General features: G+C 45.1%; 1 protein-coding gene across 5 annotated transcripts in view; it reads right to left on the bottom strand.

Moving 5' to 3' along the window:
* zfhx4 (zinc finger homeobox 4) overlaps window positions 1–9,514 on the bottom strand; it is a 74,530-nt gene extending 65,016 nt beyond the window's left edge. For 2 of the 5 annotated variants that reach the window (XM_057012648.1, XM_057012645.1), the window contains exon 1: window positions 5,828–6,217. The gene's annotated coding sequence lies outside the window, so the exon portion shown is untranslated. Of the gene's footprint in view, window positions 1–4,495; window positions 4,602–5,827; window positions 6,218–9,296 lie in introns of those variants that run through there. The other 3 variants (XM_057012649.1, XM_057012647.1, XM_057012650.1) reach the window with 3 other exon arrangements.
* Between the last annotated feature and the right edge of the window lie 5,122 nt (window positions 9,515–14,636).

Raw genomic sequence — 14,636 nt, 5'->3', positions numbered from 1 at the left:
AACAGCAATAATGACGGTTGATCATAAATTACTCACCAAGTCGAGTCGGGTCATGTGGAAGTCACGGTGGCAATTTTAAGCTGCGTCACCACCCTTATCCCACCCCCCACTAGCCGCAGAGCTCACGTGCACACAGTTATTCACATAAAACACACCTGCCTTGCAGTGCCACAGTAAAGTCTACCCACACAAGATCCAACCAAATCCTCAGCAAGCATCTCAATAAAGGAAACTGTAAGAACTGTGTAGTTTGATTTGATCCATGGAAGCCGCTCCCTTCCTTCCATGTAAATACTACCTGAGCCACATCCATCCACTACATAATTGCACACTCCGGCACTTTAGGGATGCCGTTTAATATATGAAGACTTAGAAAGGGGGAGTGAGGGCTTAATAGTCTCGGCAGCTACTTGTCATACATGTATATGATGCCTCACATGTCACTGGGAGAAACCCAAAAAAAGTACAAAAAACTTTGTGTTTCCAGCAAACACAGTCCTCTACTGGCCAGAAAAAGACTAGAGAGGAATGAGGGCAGGGAGGGAGGGAGGGAGAGTAGAGGGGTAGAGCATTTCATCTCTCTTTCATCTCTGTCACCCAGTCAAGCGTTCAATGCCCCATTCAGCGCCTGCCCAGCATTATGCAAAATAATGCTAATCCCCCTTCCCGTGCTTTCACACTTGTATAAACCGCCGTTCCTGCCTCTGAAAAGCAATTATATCAGTTTACGTTCCTGTCAAAAAACAGGATTAGCATGCAAGTACTAGCAGCACAAACTAGGCCCAATCTCTATCCACCTTTGGCTAGTGGCAAACACAGAAAATTAAATGCTTGCCCCCTATCCCTTAATGAAGGATATCCTGCTGCTACGTTGCGATTAGCAATAAAGATGCGTTGTAATTAGATATTTAGGTAGTAAAAAGCGAGTAAAAGTTGCAAAGGCCTAATGCCTTGTCCCATTTTAGCCTTAAAATTTTTCTTTACCAGAATATCAGACTTGTACAGTAATCAAAAACAAATTTGGCTATGTTGTTACATATGGTCACATGGCCTCTTCCCTGACAACTGCGTGAGTTACACATGTAATACACACCCTGACACACACACAAACGAACAGTTGTGGCCCCCTCAGACACACTGCTGCCACATGCATGCAACCTTACACATGCACGGGTACACATGCAAATGCACACAATAAACAGACGAGGAAAGATGGCAAAGTATTTTTGAATATGCAAATGCTCACGCAAGCGGAACACGTGTAAATAGGGGTCATTGTGCACTGAGATAATCTGGACAGTTGGGCCTCTCTCTCTTTTCCAACCCCTCCCGTGGATTTTTTGGGGTTGTGGGGGGATGTTCCCCCATCCCGACTGCAGATCAGGAGACATTAGTCAGCACAATTAGCCAGGTCGTCATGGCAACTAATGAAATTTGGCAAAGCGGCCTGGCGCTGACTTAAATAATCTTGCTGGTTATGTGCTAGCACAGGAGGCTGGCTGGTTGCCTTACACACACCCATTATTCTTTTTTTCTGCAGTGGTGGTACAATGGAGTCACTTGTATCTTAGCCGATACCCACTGGCGGTACAAGCTCTCCGCCTGACAATTTGCATATGTTAATATAATTAAGTGCTAATTACACTAAAACTCGCATATTCACAAGCCCCCTCCCCGGGAGCTACAGAGGGGCTTGATCTCGTTCCAAGTCTTTAACCCTCCTCCGCCTCTCACTCAGTGTGTGTGATAGAGAGAAAGTGTGTGTGTTAGCCGTGGTGCCCCAGGGCTGACAAAGGAAGCCCCCCTATATCTGAGACATAATGCCGCGCTGCTGCAGAGACTTTTTAGCTTCTCCCCCTACAGGCCTTGCGGAGCCAGGAGACCCTGACACTAGTACTGTAACAAACACCCCCCCCCCCCACCCCCCCACCCCCACCCCCACCCCCCCTCCCCTTCCTCCACCCCATCCCAACAAACAAAGACATATAATCTAAAAGAATGACATGCCTTGAAATAAGGGTGATTGGTCCTTGGAAAGTATGTCACTTAAAAAAATGCTGTGTCTTGGCCTTTAGGACGAGATATACTTCTCTTTTGTATCATATTTGATTACATACATATATACATTTACATATATTTGCGCGCACACACACACACACACACACACAAACACACACATATGTATATACAGTAAGAGATGTATTTTTTTGGGGGGGGGTAGATTCTAACAGCCATCATTTTGGTGAGGGGAATGTCAGAGCACAGATGTTCATTTCTGAATCTTGACAGAGCAGGTGACCAGAATAATAGCAGTTATTAGAGTTGTGATAAGAGACAAAAAAGTACACGAATCCCCCCAGTGAGTATGCGTGTATGGATGTGAGAGTGCGTGTAGGCCTGCCGTTTTGATAATGGAGGACAGGCTGTTGTGCTTTTCACATTGTAATGGCCGTGAATCAGGGAGGAAGCCAAGCGGTCGTGCTACAATTAGAGCTCTTTTGTGCCTCTTCCTCTGTCGCTCTGCCTCTCTTTTTTGTGTTTTCACTTGCTGACAATCTCCCTATCGCTGGTACGTTAAAACAGTGTACTCTGCTCGGCTGCAAAAGCTGAATTGGGGTGAGGAAGCGGGACGGGTGGGAGAGAAATTCACACTGTGCTGCTGCTGCTTCTGCTGGACATGCACGTACACACGCACCAGATGGTACAGGAAGGAGGATTAAATAAACACACACCTATTGGCAGACAGACGCTGCTGTGTGCACTATCCCTTAATGAATGTCTACGGGGAGTCAAGGGGTCCAAGCTCATTTAGTTGACTCTCAATGAGATGCAGCATTATGACTATGGTAATGTGACCCCCCCACCTCCCCAATAATCATACACAGGTCAATATGTCAGGGTGCTTCATTTCTATCACACACACACTCTCCAGATGTTATTACACAGCACCATAAATCTCTCCAATGGGTGTCGATGCTCAGAGCAGATTTGAAAAAAAAAAGTGGAGAAAGCAGAAATAAAGCTATGCTGTTCACTCAAGCAGAACGGCTGGTAATGTAGGCTTGGGTGTAGCTGCGTGTGTGTGTCGTGGAAGGCGGGGGGGGGGGGCTGCCTTTCACTAATACCTGCTACTCGGATTACTACACCGTCTTAAGTATTCAACCGGACTCATATTTTCCCTTTCTGCCTTTTTAGCTAAATTGGCTGTCTTTACACTGTAAAGCAGTGATATAGCCCTCCTTACCAAAGGCCTATGGGGGGATCCACGAAGAAGAACATTAAAATTCAGCGATAGCCTTGTTGCAAAGCTCCTCTCGATTTCTTTCTCTCTCTCTCGCTGTTTCTGCAGCAAAGGCTTCTAAATCACCCAGCCTCCTCTATTAGACGGGAGACTTATTGAGGTAGAAACCATAAAAAATGAAGAAGGGAAATTTAATCCCTGAAATATTGATTTGCACATTAATATCAGATAGGCAGAGGGCAATCTAGCCGGGTGGAAATGACACATTGTCGACCCCTAGGAGAGGCCCGAGCCAATCTTCTGGCTGCATGTGTCTTGGGCCCAGGAGTTATAGGACAGACTCAGCCCCTCGTCTACGTCTCCCTCTCTTATCCTCTCCTCCTCCAACTCCACTCAACCCCCCTGAACGCTCCCACTCGATCCGCACCCTTAATGAAGGCTGCGATGCTGAAAATACATTAGCTTTTAATAATCAAGAGGCATTTTCGAGCCAACAGCTATTGTCCTCCCAGGGCTGTCTGCCCATCTCTCACATCATGGGGTTTTTTATCGTATCCCTTTTGCTTCTGCCGCCGAGGGTAAAGCGAATGTTGCAAGCTGCTTAACTAACACGGAGATACACACACTCAGCCTTTGATAGCACCGAGACGAACCGTGCAGAAAAACAAAAACATAAAGAAGTGGCCCTGGCTTCTGCAAATAAAGAGCTGATGAAAAAAAATCTTCTCATTTGCAAAACAAGAAAAATAAAGCACATTTCTGTTTTTACAGAGTGAGACAATACCATCATTAAGTGATGAAATTCACTGCAATTAGACAGGCCTGTCATACTTCATAATTTCATTATTATTATTTTTGGCATCAAACGGACATGGTAGTATTTGTGTTTGCAAAAATGTACAATTTTGGTCAGCTGTAATAATATCCAAAAAAATGCCTGTGCCCAGAATTAATCTGTCTAGAAAAATGATCACAATACAATTAATAATTAATTCATAGAATTAAATGATATTACATTTTGCAGATAAACATAAATACACCTGTAATAACAACAACGATATTAAGAGTAATAATAATAAATGAAATTTTTGCAATAAAAAAGTATTTTGATTTTTTTTATTGCATTTGCGTCTTGAAAAGTCAAAACATGAAAGAAATATGAATCACGATTTGCTGGACAAATGTGCTCTGATGTGATCGTGAAGAAGTCAAAAGTGTCGCATATAAATAGAGCCCTGAAAAAAGGTCGCCTACCCTATACACCGTCGGCGTGTGCACAGTCTCTCCACGCACACACGCACTCACACACACACTGCACAGTTGCACACTCGGGTTGTAGACTGGCTGGCCCCTTGGCTCTGATGTTTTTATTTTTTCCCCTGTGCGATCGATGCCCCCCCCTGTCACAGTCGCGTTCCAATCCGAGCCAAGTCCGCCTGTCTACCTTCAGAACACACAACCAGCAGGGACGCGAAAAATTCCTGAGAAAACAAATTTATGTCCTCGAACTCGAATAAATCATCGCAATGGTGAAGACAAGTACAAGAGGGGCATTTTATAAGGAAATTGGAAACATGGGGACGAGAGTAAAAAAAAAGAAACTTAAAGATTATAGGTGGCGTTTTAAATGTTAGAAAAAGTGTTGATGCCGGTTTAACAATAGGGAGTGAGTTTTTCTACACATCTGAAAAGCCGGTGCTGGAGACAGATGGAGGATTCTCGTAGTAGTTGGCTGTTCCAGAGGGGACACGCCGTGCTGTCGCCATCCCAGCGTTCGCGCTCCCTCCTGGGCGACGCAGCTACCCACACCCCGGTAAAGTCAGACGGACAGTTCGTGAATCGCAGGAGGTAAAAGAAATTGTCGTGACCTTCCAGCATGACGCTGTTTGAATTAGTCGGTTTCGAGGCTGAAACCCGGGAGAGGGGATCGTGCGTGGGAGTCAGGTTGTGTCACGTCGCGGAGCGAATCCCTGGAAGATGCACGAAAGCCGCTGTGATCTAAACTGGCTAAAAGCATTCCCCATATCTTAGTTATCTAAATATCTAATAGTTCCTGGCCGAGAAATTAGGTCTAAAAGGCTGGAAAAACCACGAAGTCAGACTCTTTGCTTTTAAGCTCAAAGCGGTTACGACCAAGGATCGGACTCAAGCAAAGGCAGCACCATGCCCGCACTGTGGAGCCACAACACGGGGAAAGACGCTCGCCTCGCCTCGTTGTTTGAACCGTGGAGCGACACTAATCCTGTCCGCGGTATACGATCAGTGTAAGAAGAGTGTAAACTTTACAAAAAAGACAAGTCCGGACGCTATACCCCACGACTGGAAGACCGCGGACGCACGCGTGAGAACGCCTCCAACCCTGACAGTCGCTCGGTTTGTTGTAGCCAAATAGCGCCCGAGAGGCAACATCACGATCTTTATTCTGGGTTTAAAAAAAACACCCAGCACCTGTTATCCAAACAACCACGATGTCAAAGTTCCGCCAGCGAGGCAGACAATCGATGTCCGACCCCTGAATTTAACACACACACCACAAACTACTCAATAAAAGTTAAAGGGAGAGGTGGAAAGGGAAAAAAAACTTACTTTCTTCCCCCTCCAAAGCCGTCACCTCCGCTCCTCTTTCTGCTCTTTTTAGAAAACAGTCACATCCAGCGGCTTGCGTAATTGGACAATCAAAAGGTGGAAAAACAGGGAAAATGGTAATAATCCTCCAACTTTATGTCATGAAAGAGGGTAAAAACCACAAATGTCAAGCGTTAGGAGTGCTATCCCTTATTTTGGTTCCGGTGGTGGCGAAACGACGTGTCGACGGGTTGCCTCGCAGTCTCTCTTGTGGACGGGGGTCGGGAACGGAGAAAAGGAAATGAAAATCCGATATGTCTTTATTCTGCTAATTATTATCGTTTTAGCCCTGTTTAAAAAAATGGCTGATTAAGTTGAGTGCGCATGTCTTTGTGTGTCTATTTTCCCGATATGCACTCTGGGAATGGGTAGAGAGACAGCGAGAGAGAGAGAGGGAGAGAGAGAGAGCGAGAGAGGGGGGGAGCAAAAAAGAGTCGGAGAGGGAGGGAGAAAGAGAGAGAGAGAGGAGAGAAGTGTAATTAGTGAGTTGATCAACAGTCTCCACATTGCAAATGACGCGCACGGAACCCTGGCGGCCGCATAGGTCTTTGCGGGCAGAAAAATCCCTTTGTATGCGCTCTCAGAGAGGGTCAAATCCCGCGAAGAACAATAGACAGCCGCTTCCTGCACACTCACCACCAGAACTTAGGAGTCATCTTTGTCTAAAACCCCAAACAAACATGATTTTTGCGTTGAATCACAAACACGAGAAGACCGTGCGGGTGTGCAAATCGCTTCGATTTGAATAATTTAGACACGACCTGGTTATTCTTTTAAAATACAATTAATGTCAACAATAAGATAAGTTTAACCGATCTACGAAAACACTGTAACCAGTCATATGCGTAAAACAGAAATAAAGAAACCACCAAAATCAACCCAAACCCGCGCAGCCATCTCATCAAAACGCTGCATTTTCTTTCCACAGTTGTGTACGCATTCATTTCCGTGCACGGTTTTGACTTCTCATGTATGGTTCTGTATACAGCCTGGTTTTCTGTTTGTCTTGGAACGAGAGGCTCTGTTGCAAATATGGTACACATAAACATTCCGGCTTAAAAGTCAAAGCCGCGATGCATCACAGTAATCCGCCACATGTTGGAAAGTCATCACTGCCCATTCGGGACCGCTGAGGCCCCTCATGGGTTCAATAGAGCCAAAATCCAATACAGGGTCACACACAAAAAATAACCACTCGTCATTCAAAGCTGCGTTCAATGGCGGTTATATTTCGTCTCTTTACAAAAATATGCGTTGGTCTTTTACACCGTTCAGCACAAACGATTTCCTCTGTATTTTCCCATCCGCTCTTTTCAGTAGCTTTTGAGCAAGAATGAGATTTTACACGGTCTCAATCGGGGGAGAAAATCAAGAGATCTTGTTCGCCTTCTTGGGAAAAAAATCGAAGCTGGGGGTGAATTGAACTGCATGAGTCGGGGCTCGGAATGTGATGATAAGGCTGCTGCTGGCTAGTGAACTACGTGGTCCTACTTTGCAGCAGCATTGACTGGACTGCACCCATACCAACTGGATCCTTGAGTGTTCCGAAGTCGACGCGACCCCAGGCTGTTTATTCTGGGTTTAGAGGGGTCTCTGACCAAAAAAAAAAAAAACGGGATGGGTGGGTCGAGGTGAGGAGCAGAGGCGTCACTTTTCACCCGGATCCAAGGCTCCCGCCGCTGCTGTCGCTACCGCTGCAGCTTGCCTGCCTGTCCTCCAGGGGGGTTTTCTAGCGTGTCAGGCTTGGGAGCCGTCGCACACAGACGGCTTGGAGATTCGAGTCTACCCGCTGCGACCGCGGACGCACGTTAGCTGCACCAGTGCTGTGCGCCGAGCTCCCGAAAGATTAATGAAGAGGACTGTTTTTTCCCCCCCACATTTGCGACTCTATTCACCAAAAGGAGGACTTTTACATTGATAACCGCAGCAGTGTTTCTTTTTGTAACAATTTAAGAATCTGATTTTCTGCACTTTCCTGTGATAATTTCGTGCGCGCTGTCGACATTTTTAGCCCAGCTGCATTTCATTTGTCTGCGACGGGGAAAGGAGAAAGTACAAACGGATTCAGTGAACTAATATTGGTTGCCGCTTATCTTAACCTCTTGCGTTTTTTTTTTCCTAACCCCCCCACCCCCCCCCCGTGTCCACCCTCCTCGCTCCCCCTGCAGACGATGCTCTTTCTCCGGAGAGCTGACAATAGAGCGCGTTAACTAATATTTCGCCTTATTTCCATATCGGCGGCATCCTCGACTAATTATAGATTTTATCAGTAAAAGCAGGTCTGGCGTCTGCGCGCGCGCTCTTGGCTAGCGCGCATTTGGGGTGCGTGTGTGCGAGCGTGCACGCAAGATGCTGTTTGTTTGTTTGAAATGAAATAAATGGCTGAGATATTTCTGCGTGGTATCACAGGGAAAACAGAGGAGCGACTGCAACTCTTTCTACTATTCCGTCATTGTCAGACATGTAAAGAATCGAATTTTATTTATTCGTTGATATTTGTTGTTTTTAGAATGCATGCGTTTATGATAACGCAGCAATTGGAATATCACGCCACCTCAGTAGATTCATGACTGGAAATCGTCCGGATCCACTGCAATAAACGGTAAACCTACTGGGAAACAAGGGGACGGTTGTTGGTAAAGTCTGAAAAATCAAAAGCATTTATCTTTTATATTATTTCTTTAAGTCCTACAGTCCCTCCAAGCTTTACCTGCACTGTTTTCTGGAAACACAGGCTACATCCCTTCGCTTGTCCTATGCGTCGGCGCCCTCATGGGGTTGCATGACTGACCCCTCTCGCCTTATCACGACGCACAGAGAAAAATCACGCCAAAAAAGTCTCCATTTCTGATCCACAACCTGTCACAGTGACCCACTGGCCAACATCAATCCAGTAAAAAAACAAACAAACGCAAAAGCACGCTACATAAAGGCCCATAAAACAAACGATGCGAAGTTAAATGTTGGTCTTTGAACGCAACACGACAGTGTAGGACCTATTATCAGCATAATCCTCTCAAAACTCAAATAAAGGGAGAAAATATCAATATCATATCAAGCAAAAACCCGACACAGGGAAATGTTCGTAACACAAAATCCTCTCAAAAGTTTTTACTTGTGTTCAATTAAGGAGCGAGCTTGTAGGGGAAATCAATAAATTACTAAGAATTTAAAACAAACATAAATATTACAAAAATTTCAGCGAAACTATTGTGGAAATCGAGTCCAAACAATCGCGTGGAGAAGTGGGCAAAACAGTTCAAGCTCACTAAATCAAGAAAACGCAGCTTAAAAAAATAAAATAAAGAAAACAAGATAAAGTTTCTGCCCTAAAACCTCCCAGTGCTCGCAGGAAAAAACACACACAGCAGCGGTTTAGAAATATGAAAACCTTAAATATGAAAGAAACTTCAGCTTTACCTCCTCTTACCTCTTTTTAAATCCTCAAAAAGAATAAAGTACAATAAGCCATTGAAAGTGAAGATAAATAAATGCGATGCCTCTCGGTACCTTTGGTATAAAACATTCCGTTTTGCTTCTTTTCTGTCTTTCTCTTGCTCAGTAGCGATCCGATAATAGCATATGGAAAGTGTTTTCAAAATGCCCAGATTTGGCACATTGTCATTGAAAAGAGAGGAGCGCAGTGATGCGGTGCTACAACAGGGGAAATGAGTTGCGGATTGGACGCAGCCCGCCTCGGTGCGGACTTATCCCACTTTAATTTAATATTCCGCAATCACACACACTAGTGATGGCATATAATTCAAGGAGAATTCAGAGGGACGGAAATGCTTTTGTGTGTGCGCGCGTGCGTGCGTGGTTTTTTTTATACCACTTTATTTGATTAAGGAGAGAAGCAGCAGAATATTGTCTTTTTCACCCTCTTCTCGCCATTTCCGATCCACAGTCAGTTTTAATATTTTTACACATAAAACAATAGACATTCATTTGTTTATATTTCACAATTTATTTTAAAAATCAACCATTTCGACTTCCAGGCGCGTCGGTGTCAAACTGGAATCATCTCTAACGTAAAATCGAGACCCATAAACGCTTGTTTGTAAAACACTGAACCCAAAATCGATGTATTGGGACATTTCAATCGATTATATAAACGAAAATCCATACGCAACATGAAACCGGTATCAGCCCACTCTTCCGCTCCCTTTATAAAGAGAGGGAGAGGGAGAGAGAGAGAAAAGGGGGGAGAGGGGAAGAGACAGAGACACACAGAGAGATGGAAAAAAGCAGAGAAGAAGAAAAAAGAAACAAAAGACTGTCATTGCAGCTCTTTGCATTAGTCACTTAGATCAGGGCTTATTCAACATTTTGATGTCAAGAACCCTCAAATGGACGCACCTTATGCCAAGGGTCCGACATTTAATTGGATTCTGTCCTTGAGACTCCCAATATGTCTTTTGTTGTTGTTGTTGTTATTGATTCGGAATCTCATCGCAAACCCGCCTTAATGGCGGCACAAGTGGAGCCTTTGTCCAGACACATGTTCTGTAATTGCAATAATTTCGGGTTAATGAAATCGGAGTCAAATTAAACCATCCCTCCCTTTCCTTGTGTGTGTGTGTGTGGGGGGGGGGGGGGGGGGGCTCCTACTCCTGCGTGGCCTTCGTGGACCTGTGTGGATTCTAGAACCTCACTTTTCCAGAGCCGCTAACTTTGGATGTCAAATTGTTTCCAGATGCGCGATGATAGTGCGCGTCCTGATGACAACAATTAGACGGGGGGGGGGGGTGCCCCAATCAAACGGAGCCACGCGGGATTACGTTACATTTCAAGGGTCAAAGGAAACCGTTTGAGGACCTCCACCCCCCTGAGTCCCCCCTTATATCACATTTCAGCATGATACAACCCTAAATGAGCAACAATCAGGCAACATAATCAGCTATGCAAATTCCCAGGGACACGATAGCCGGTAGGCACTGTCGGATGAACTATTGCGTAAACTGCGTATTAATATGCAACATGATATGACGGAGGAGTCAGAAACAAGGGGGTAGGCAGACGGGAGGGGGGATAAGGAGATGCCAATCATGTAAAATTTACAAGGGACCACAGCTGCTAGGGCTCTCGAGCAGAGGGGGGGAAAGGTGGGGTGGAATTGGGCAGGATGGACATTGGGGAGGTGGTGGTGGGGGTCTGGATTAGGAGAGAGGGGGAAGAGGGAGGCGCGGGGCGGGGGTCCGCGGACAGCCGCTGGTGCCACTCTGTTTATTTGATAAGAGCAATCGATGGCCCCTGACTGTAAAGTCTTTACCCAGAATGCAGGCGGAGCCGCGATATAGTGGCTCCCGAGGAAGGAACAAGTGTTGCGGCGAGCCGGAGGGAGAAGAAAAGGAACAGACGCGGGAGTGAAAGGGGCTTGGGGGGGTTGAAAAGGGGTGACTTGGCAGACTTCTCGCCCGCATTTCGGTCGCTCCCGAGAGGAGCACGTATGTACACGCAGACATACACACACTCCACACACACGTCTCTTCCAAATAAACGCACCACAAAACGCGGCTGTTCTGTTGCCATTCCGCCCTCGCTCGCCCTGCTGCCCTCCTCCCACTTGGCCCTTTGCTCCTGCGATCTTTTTCATTGTTGATCCCTCTTTAATAGACACGCGTCCAGTGAGTATCCTCCAAATATGGACAGAGGAGGAGGAAGGAGAAAAGACCCCCTCCGCTACCAGCACCAACACCACACCGGCCTTCTCCTGTTACCTCCTTTACATCTGCCCGCCTCCAGACCCGTTCAAAGCTAAATTCTATTGATTATCACTCAGCTCCTTGTACGCACATGCACTTATATACCGGAAAAATCGACGGCGCGGAAACAATAGCACAAGTGTTCTCAGAAGAAAACGAAAATAATGGAATTAAAGTATTCTGGTTCAAATACAGTGAATACTCACAATTTCTAATTGCCCTACTATTTACATATTTCATGAAAAATACTCTAAATATAAAGAAAAAAAATATTACCCTCTCCAATCCACGCATGTAATTTAAACATGTAACATATTATCACATATATCAAAATAATTAGTATTTCTTTATGAATGAGGGATCGTGTTCGCTATTACATGTTTGGGTTATTCTCATTAAAAGGAACTTAAGAAGACCCCAGTGCAATTTTATTTTATTTTATTTTTATGTGTCTTCGACCTACACACAACCAAGACTGTTACAATAGTATTAAGGTTAATGCCGGTCAGGGCAAAATATTTTAGTTTTGATGAAAAGCTTTAAACGTAAATGGAAGCTTAACAAGTAAATCGAACGCCTCATGTTGAAGGTTCAAGAAAGTGAGACAAGACTGTCACTGTCTTATTAAAGCGCCTGCTCCACGACCAAACCCACGAGCTTGAACATGCCAATTTAGTGGTCTGAGGGGTCCTCTCCAGACCCCCCCCCCCCCCCCCCCCCCCACCACCACCACAACCACCCCCAACCTCACCAGCCTTGCCGACCTTCACTCCAAACATGCCGCCCCCACAACACCACCTCTGTCTACGCCTCTCCTCTGACACTCGCCGGGCCGTCCACGCCAAATAAGCCGGTCAGAGCCGAGGAGTTCCCTTCTATGGCAACAGATTGACATCTCGACATCCACGGGGAAAACGTCATGGCCAGTGGTGCTGATCTTGTTACTCAAAAAAAAAGTAATGTATCCCATGACTTTTAAGTAATAATCCTGTACTCCTGCTTCTTGGTAGAAGGCCGTTTGCTGCGAGACTATCAATTACAAAGCACGAAGATTCGACTCCATGTTTGGATATTTTAATTATAAACACTGAACATTTTATTTCGTTTTTTCCCCAGATTAATTACTTTATCAATCAGCACTGCATTGATATAATTATTCAATCTTACATTTGCATAGAATTTAATATTAATAATAATATCATTAATAGTCTCCTGGCATTAACATGCTGGCTGACGTGTGGACTTGCGTCCTAAACAAAGCATTACCACCGAAGCATTACTGTTCTCAGCTGTGGCTTCGTACTGTCACTCAGCCTTCTGCTTGGACACCATCATCTATCAAGCCAACCAAGTCAACCGGAGGCGCAATGACCAATGCGTAAATGCGCACGGATTAGCGGACGTGGCTCCGACAAATTGGCAACGCTTGGAGCAAAGGATACACGGAGAGAACGACAGACAGAGAGAGACATAAAGAGAGAGAGGAAGAGAGAGAGAGAGAGAGAGAGAGAGAGAGAGAGAGAGATACAGACCGTCAGAGGCGTCGTTTTTGAGATGTGCAGTGACCCCGCAAGATGGTCGTTGGTTTCAATTATAATAGTGGGGTCCTTAGCAGAACTCTTCAACCTCCTTTCATACTGACCAAATTGTACCACAGAGGTTTAAGCAGTCTTTTCTACAAACATTTGAAGTGCCATTGAGTAATACACCTAGTTACCTGTGTTCAAGCCTGCTCTATTAGCCTGCTCTGTTTTATAAAGAAGAACACACACACACACACACACGCACACACACACACACACACATTTGGGTTGAAATGTAGACATTTTCTGTTGGTTGCATAACGGCCATCCATATCACTCTTGCCTTCAATTAAATGCTATTTCTCCCAAACAAAATGTCAGAATCGTTCCACACAGGGTGGTTCTACAGTGATTTGTTGTGAAAGCTATGTGTCTTTTTCTATGATTGTGTGCGCCCTGACCTCAATTCAAACTGGGATCAGAGAGGGACAAAAAAGGTGCCTAAAAATACATTTAATTCACAATCAGCCCAACACAGTTGAGAATGGCAAATCCTTTTATAACACCACGCAGTGAGATGTGAGATTAGGAAACATACACAAACACAGGCACACACACACACACAGGCCTATGCAAACATATGAGACAAGTGCAGAAAGAGAAAGTAAAAGACCATTTGGTGATCTCAACATTAAAAATGAATGAATGAATGAATGAATGAATGAATGAATGAATGAATCAATCAATCAATCAATCAATCAATCAATCAATCAATCAATCAATCAATTCATAGCTAATGCACATGTTTTGTGTGCTGGTGTTTAAATGATCGGAACATTTCAAAAGCAAACTTATTTGCCTCCTTCTCCACCAAAGTTAAATAATGTCTTTATTGTTAGCTTTGATACAATTTCAGCATCTGTAATTTTCATGCAGAGATCTGTGGGACTTTCAGAATGGCCTTAGATTCCCACACAGCCTTAGTGTGATGAGACGATCGTGCCATATTAGACAAGATCAAACAAGCAACTTGGACATGAATGGCTAACAAAGTTCCAAGATGGCCGTGCACCTGTCAGGGAGGATGGATCCTCGTGTTGAGGTAGCCATGCAGATCACCTCCGGTCTTGCGTAAGATATGACAAGTACGCACAACTTGGGTTGCTGGTTCAATGCTGGTCAAATGCCTCATTGCCCTTTCCAAATAAACCCTGGTAATATCTTCTCTCTTTTTCTCTTGCCTCCTTTCTCTCTCTCTCCCTCCTTCTCTCGCTCTCTTCACACACACACACACACACACACACACACACACACACACACACACACAACACACACACACACACACACACACAGATGCACACACACACATCAGAAGCACTGAAATGCACCCCAGGGCCAAATCGCACAGAACAACCCCTCTGAGCCAGAGAAAAAAGCTGGAATCCGTTTGCCCTGATATTTCACCAGCACCAGCCAGGAGCAAGGGGGAGAGGGAAAGACAGAGAGGGAGAGAGAGAGGGAGAGAGAGAGGGAGAGAGACTG

Source organism: Takifugu flavidus, chromosome 17, assembly GCF_003711565.1.
Source record: "Takifugu flavidus isolate HTHZ2018 chromosome 17, ASM371156v2, whole genome shotgun sequence".
NCBI lineage: Eukaryota > Metazoa > Chordata > Actinopteri > Tetraodontiformes > Tetraodontidae > Takifugu > Takifugu flavidus.
Note: the sequence above shows the minus strand (reverse complement) of the source record. Positions and strands in the feature narration are given on the sequence as shown.